The following is a 7,194-nucleotide window of genomic DNA, read 5'->3' as shown; positions in this document are numbered from 1 at the left end:
ACAGCGCTTCCCACCCTGCAGACAGAGCTGGGTTTGCAGATGCGGAGAGGGGTCCCGGTACAGAGTGGGTGGTGCTGCCGTGCAGATGCAAATACCAAAGGGAACTCACAGCCCAGAGGAGAAGTAAAGGCAAATTATTTCAGCACAGCGAACAGCGCGGCTTGGTCCGATGACTGTGCCTGGGGGAGGGGTGAGCGTGCACATCCTGAAGCAGCCACCTCCAGGGGTCACCTGCCCTGGCTGCTGCATGGTCACTCGGTGGTGCCACTTCGAGGGGAGTCCTGGGCTTTGCAGCCAGGACCAGCCTTGGCCCTTGGCCTGCCGGCAGCACACACACCCTGTGGGCCCTTTGTTTGCTCCCAAACTCATCTAACGTCTGAAAGAAAGGAAATAATTGCCATGATGTTTACATCAGAGTACATACTGTTTCCTTTAGAATAGTATAGAAAGAAAACATACCCAGGATAACCTAAGGTGAGTAGAATTAGAGGTGGGGTCTCTCCTCGTCTTCTGAAGTTGAGGAGGGAGCAGAGAGGAGACAGAGGGGAGACAGAAATTACTAAAAGTGAACGGTACAAAGGGAAGGGTAGATAATGGTAACTTCAGAAAGTATCTCTTCGAATTCCCCAGCTTCCTCCTAGCATTTCTTCTCAGCTGTCTGGCTGTCTACCAGGGCAAAGAAAAACCTCCTCACTCTGTTCCTGTGGGAATCTGAATTATAAGTATAAAGAATAACACTGGTCCACAGGCCAGGGGAGGAGATGGTAAAATTCCTGAATGACTAGAGTTGAAAGATCAAGAACAGTGTGGACAGTTTGTGCTTTTCCACTTTTCTGATGATAATATACAGACAGATCTACATGCCTGAAGTGTCAGTGATGAATTGGTACAAAGCAGCCTGGCCTGGCCACACCACACATCTGCTAAGGGATCGCCAGCCCCCGCCTGCATGCGGACTGCAGTGTGCAGCCGAGGGACTGGCCCTTCCCCCAGGCACATTTAAATTCAAGCTCCTGTCTGTCCACATCACCCCTGCAGGTAACTTAAACACTACGAGCCTTTATCCTCAGCTAGAAAACAGAAATAATAACAGTACTTCCCTCATAAAGTTGCATGGTTTAAGTTGATCAATATATTAAAGATATTTGGAATAGTGCCTAGCATACAGTAAGTGCATAATATATATACCAGCTATCATTACTATATCAGTGATAGTTGTATTTCTTCTAGATATAAGTATACATATATCTTACGCATCCTTACACACATATATAAGTACATATGTATGACTCTTTTATATTTTATAATAGATTTTCATAAGTTCTGTGAGAAATCAATAATCCAGATAAATACATGACACAGAAAATAATCACAAAATAGTAAGATATTTTACTTTTCTTTTTCTTTAACAATATGCACATATAGGGCGGCACCTGTGGTCAAGTGGGTAGGGTGCTGGACCCGTATGCCAGAGGTGGCGGGTTCAAACCCAGCCCTGGCCAAAAAAAAACCAATATGCACATATAAATTTAATTGTATATTTGATCATGTATTAAAATTATAATCATACATTTTATACTGTCTGCATCATATATATATATACACATGTATATGTGGTTTTATGTTTTATTATTAGACTATAGATCCTAGTGGGATTGACTAAAAAATAAAGTTGTAAATTGTTGAAAAGGAGAAATAAACAGATAATTATACATATGTAGAACTGAGCTATGAACAGCTCTAGTTTCTCATCATTCCATCAAAAAATAGGGAACAAAACTGAGTGGGATCTATCATTTTTGCCTAGCAAACATTAGACAATCACATGGGCGAATGAATATTAGCTGTTCCGTTTTATTTCCAGGTTATCCTACGGATGTGTTTCCCTCCATTCTGCTCTTCCATTTTCCTTCTCAAATATTGATCACATATGAAAGGCAGATACCTTTGAACTGATCACAAGAAAAATGCTATATGAGAAAAAAATTATTCTCTGTTTTTAAAAAAATACCCCCCAGCTTCCCCCACCTGCTTTACTCTGTGCAGATCACGCAGTGTGCCGGGTGTAACTCTTTCCCGCCTTCCCCTCCCTTTTTTTTCTTCCCATAACCACCTCAGTTCTCTCACAGAATGACTTGAAGCTGAAAGCAAAAGCCTTTTTTCACCTACCATAACCACCCTCCGTGTGCCCGCCCTGGAATAAAGGATAAGATAAACATGCAAAGACATCATATGATAATCACCCTGTTCATTTATTTTCTTGGGACCTAGGCTCCAGCAGGTCTTCTGGGAGGGTGGGTGCCTGGTAACTAGGACAGTCTGTGAGGACTGTGCTCCCCGCAGTCCCCGCTCCAGCTCCCCGCCGTCTGGATGAAGCTTATTCCTCCCATATTTCCACTTGCTCCTGTTCCTCTGTTTTCTTCCAGACTATGGTCAAGGGCCAGAAATATCCTCAGTCTACCCTTTCCCCAGCTAAGGGTGTCTCCTCCTTTCTTCACTTTGGTGCTATTAAGCAGAGCTTTTTATAGTACCCAGAGTAAGTCAGCCTCTCAGATGAATTGCTTTTCCTGAAGAAAAAAAAAAAAAAGGAAATAAAATGATTCATGATCTTGACCCATGGGGCTGGAAAGTAATGTCTCACTGAGTAAAAAGGTGGCATGAAACTGCAGTTTATATTTCAGCTCATACCTGTTAACTTTCCAGCAGTTGGTGGAAATTATTGTGAAGGAACCAGAAAGAATTTGGCGTGGCATATGGAAATAACAATAAAAACCTATTCTGCACATAAAAAATTAAGTGAAGCTGTTATGACGAGTCCAGCTACCAGAAGTGTTCAGGCATCAGTTCATTTACTCACTCAAGGTATAATAATCTCTTTGGGAAAAGTTTACTCCCATACTCACCCCCCAAACCTCCCTCGTTGTCATATTTATGTGAAGTGGACTTACTAATCTTCACACTGAAAGACAAAACTGTGAAAGTAAAAATGGATCAGATTAAACCACAGCAAAGGAATGAGGCCAACTTATTTTACCAATGAGAATATCAAAATTTTTAAAGTTTAATTAAATGGGGAATAAGAAAAGCCAGAAAGACTGAGACTGTTCTTATTTTTTCGTATTTTTTAAGAACGCCACACATTATTTCAATAGAAAACAATTGCTTTATTTTTTCCACAGTCATTTTTTTTATTTCATATTAATATGAGAGTACAAACGATTAGGTTCCAGGCTCCTGTTTGTTAGCTGAGGTCCTGCGGTAGCTGTGCCCGCACCCAGGAGGCGTGCCACACACCCTGCCACTGTGCCCATTAGGTGGGAACACAGCAATTGTATTTATTGTAAATGTAGCTGAACTTACTCTATTTTGCTCTGTAGAATTTATTTTGTCCATTTACAAAAAATATTTATTAAATATTCACTTTGTGCAATTCCATGACACAAATAAAACACAATTGCTTACTGTAATAAGATTGCATTTTAGCAAATAAGTAAACAAAAAGTGCAAAACATATGAAGTATATTAATAGAGATTTCACAAGATCAGAGATGGTTCAAGAAAGGAATGGATAATACTCTTAGGGGAATTAACAGACAAAAAGACAGACAAACAGACAAAATGAATAGAACGTACCTATGAGATGATGAAGAAAATTCTGGGAAGAACATGAACTATATGCATAAAACCACGGACGCAGGCACCAACACGAACCGTTGTGGGAATGGCGAGCCACGTGGGCCAGCTGGCGCCACGGGAGGAGGTGGTGATGAGCCTGCAGAGTGCGACAGGTCCTGGTGGCCACAGAGGCCCCCAAATGTTAAGGGACAGTTACTCCGTGAGCACGTGACCTATGCACCTTCAAAAGGCCCGTGTTTAGAAGAGCCCCACACTTATTTTAATGCTCTGTTGTTTCCATCTTGAAATTGTTAGTATTTGAACAAGAGGCTTTGCATTTTCATTTTGTTCTAGACCCCACGAACTACGGCCCCTCTCATGTTAAAGAGTCTAAACAATTGGTATTTCTGGAAAAAAAGTTAGACAAAATAAAATCTTGCCTAGATTATTTGTGACTGACTTCAACAAGTGTCTCACTCCCCAGTGAATGCCAACAATTCTCTAAAGAAGGAAGAGAATGTTCTAAATGTCTCTCCTTCTAACCAAACTGCTAATTGAGGAAACCAGCTAAGACTGTGATTCTTGGCCTTCATGCCGACTCTTGCTGACACTTAGATTTGAAATATCCTCCAATTCAGTACACCATAAGCTTCTAAATATTCTCTGGGAGTGTCTTTATAAAAACAAATCCTCTAAACACCACACATAAAATCATTTGGCCTTATGTTTGCCAAAAAATACATTTTATTCTCAGCCTCCTAATTCAACCCTAGACTCTTAAGCAATAATACCTAAGGTTGTAGGTGAACTTTTGCTTACATTCTACTTAATCAATGTTCACATTATTGCTTATCTGTGGAACAACAAATCAAGCTGTGATCTTGCTGAAGTTATTCATAATTAACTTACCTTCTCCTGCCTTTAAAAGGAAAGTCCTTGGCCTGTTGACAATGCTCAGTTCATCTCCAGCAGTCATTTTGGAATGAATTCATTTCTAATACCTTCCTTTGATTTGAAACATCATAACTTTGCAACTCACCCACTATTTCACCAGGAATATATCCTTTCTCTGTATGTATCATTCTCAGTAGCTCTTCCCCCACACCCCTAGATCAACACAGACAATATATTTTAAGTTTTTCTTATTGAAATATAAAATTTGTAAAGTGCACACATCTTAACTATATCAATAAATATATTTACATGTATGTGCAAATACACATAAACGTAACCACCATCCAGATCACAACAGAGAGCATCTCTAACAGCTCAGAAAGAGTATCCCTCCTGAGTCAATACTCCCCAGAGTTCGCCAGTTCTTCCAACTTGTTGCCATAGATTAATCTTGCCTACTCTTGAACTTCATAAAAATGGAATCGGGGTGTATTTCACACCTCAATTTGCGCAATTCAGTTGAGTATAACAGCAGCTCATTTTTTTATTGTTGTATGAATATGCCTTAATTAATCTATCACTCTACTGCTGATAGATATTTGTACTGTTGAGCTTCTCCAATGCACTTTGAATGGCTGGGCTGTGTTCCAGAGACCAGGCAGGGAAAAAGAGCACCAGGCAAGGTTCTGGGCTATCATCAGGATGAAGCCTGGCGAAGACACACATGAAAACCTGGCCTCGGTTCCTCATATCTCCACCTCTAACGCGTGCACAAAACTTGTCTAACACATCCCCATTCATTAAAAAATATTAGCCGGTTTTACACCAGGTAGTCCCCTCCTCTCCTTCTTCCCCAGAGCACTCCTCCCTGGCTCCAGAAAGGAACTTGTCTTCATTTTAGAGGATATATTTGTCTGTTGTCTTTCTTCCTTCAACACACACACACTCCTGTATATGACGCGAACTTGGAAATATTGACAGATTCTCAGATTCCCTTCAGAGGAGAACATACCACCTTCTTAAAAAAATACTGTGTCCCCGGTTTAGAGCAGTGCACTTTAATAGCTATTGATTTTTAAATACAGAATCATTAGTCAACCTTCCTAAAGACTACTCACCTTTCTGATTGTTTTTTTTTAGGTAAAAAGAAAATGTTATGAATTAATAAATATAGCAACTGAACATAGAATTAGCAGAAATCCAGAAGCTAACACGTTTATACACAAAAGATACAGGGCACATATGTTCTAAATAGGTAATTTTCGATGTCTATAATTTAAACACTTCAGCACATGCAACGTGACCAAGCTAAAGGAGACGTGACCCAGGTGCCGGTCCGGCCTGCCACGCCAGTGTTCCCTTCACAAAAGCTGCCGTCCACGGCGGGGCCGCCCGGGATTTCCTCTGTATCATTCCTGATCTACGGCTCACACACTGCTGATTTTCATACATGGCATCCGAAATGGATTTCTATAGTTGTTCTATTAACTATCAAGTGACCTGTTAATACCTCATGTAACAGCATGCGGAACTTTAGACACTGATTCTCTTGATGAACCTTTCAAATGTGAATTGACTAAAATTATTTTAGAGCTATTCTTCACCCTGAAATGAATCAGGTAAAAGAACCAAGGAGGCCTTTTATCCTGAGGAACAAAACCTAAATACTGCTGGGTACAGCTGTGAGCCCTGCTTCCTAGTGGACGGTCAGGAACAAGAGACACAGAGGCCAGAGACCACTGAGCTAATGATTAATAGATAAGGGACCTCCGGGGACAGCAGCATCTCAGGGCCTGGGCGCCAACCTCATGTGAATCCCCCCTTAAACCGTCTTACTGAAGCACCTCTGGAAAGGTTGGGAATGGGGCGCTCCCGGGCCTCTGGAGAAGCCTGAAGGAAGATGTGCAGGGCTGCGGCTCCCCGGCTTCAGCAGCCCGTCAGAGCACAGGAGAGTAGACTCTGGTGTGGCACAGTGTGCAGCAAATACAGCTGTGTGTCCTTCAGAAGCACTCGCCACGTGTTCGTGCTACTCTGTGCCAGGAGCCAGCAAACATTCCCCTGGGCTGTCAGATGGTAAACATTTGGGGCTTTATGCACCAAGAGGCAAAACTGAAGATGTTCGGCGCTTCTATAACCATTTCAAATGCAATCATTTAAAACAATTAACAAAAAAGAAATCCTTAGCTCAAGGGTGGTAGAAAACAGCCTGATCCCTGTTCCAAGCACTTCACATGTATTGCTCAATCTTTACAACCCCACTGAAGTGGGTACTGCTGCACCCCTACCTTAGGAGTACAGGGACAGAAGCGTGAGAAGTGAGGCTGCGCTCTGCGGCCAACGGCTCTGCTGTCCGTGTGAACGGTACAGCCTGGTAGAATGAACGGTATCTTCCCTGCGTGTACCTCCTTCTCTGGAAAGCCGTACGCCACTGTCCTGTGCACAGTAAAAGGCACATTGATTGCAACGTCCTCTTATTACATAATTGCTTTCTGACATAAAATGCTGGGTCCCCAGGAAGCACACTGGGGCCTAGAGTACAGGACGCAGGGATGTGGGAAGAACCCGTCCCTTTTTCCACTTCTTACCAGCTTTCCATAAGCCCCCTTAGCCTCCTATAACTTCTTCATTTTTTCAGCTAAGGTACAAAGAGCCACAGTCAGACATTTGGTGACAACCAGGCTACAG

At 42.1% G+C, this 7,194-nt stretch overlaps 1 long non-coding RNA gene across 4 annotated transcripts; it reads right to left on the bottom strand.

Moving 5' to 3' along the window:
• Positions 1 to 351: 351 nt before the first annotated feature.
• Positions 352 to 6,939, bottom strand: LOC128594496 (uncharacterized). 4 transcript variants are annotated; one of them, XR_008382581.1, is made up of 5 exons: positions 3,634 to 6,939; positions 2,904 to 2,972; positions 2,244 to 2,567; positions 460 to 510; positions 352 to 376 (listed from the first exon to the last, which is right to left on the bottom strand). It is a non-coding gene; the product is annotated as an uncharacterized LOC128594496 (long non-coding RNA). The 4 variants fall into 4 exon arrangements; XR_008382580.1 differs by having other exon boundaries at positions 2,904 to 6,939; XR_008382579.1 differs by having other exon boundaries at positions 2,244 to 2,972.
• Between the last annotated feature and the right edge of the window lie 255 nt (positions 6,940 to 7,194).

The sequence above is a fragment of the Nycticebus coucang genome, chromosome 9 (assembly GCF_027406575.1).
Source record: "Nycticebus coucang isolate mNycCou1 chromosome 9, mNycCou1.pri, whole genome shotgun sequence".
NCBI lineage: Eukaryota > Metazoa > Chordata > Mammalia > Primates > Lorisidae > Nycticebus > Nycticebus coucang.
The sequence above is the reverse complement of the archived record's forward strand: the minus strand, read 5'-3'. Positions and strand labels throughout refer to the sequence as shown.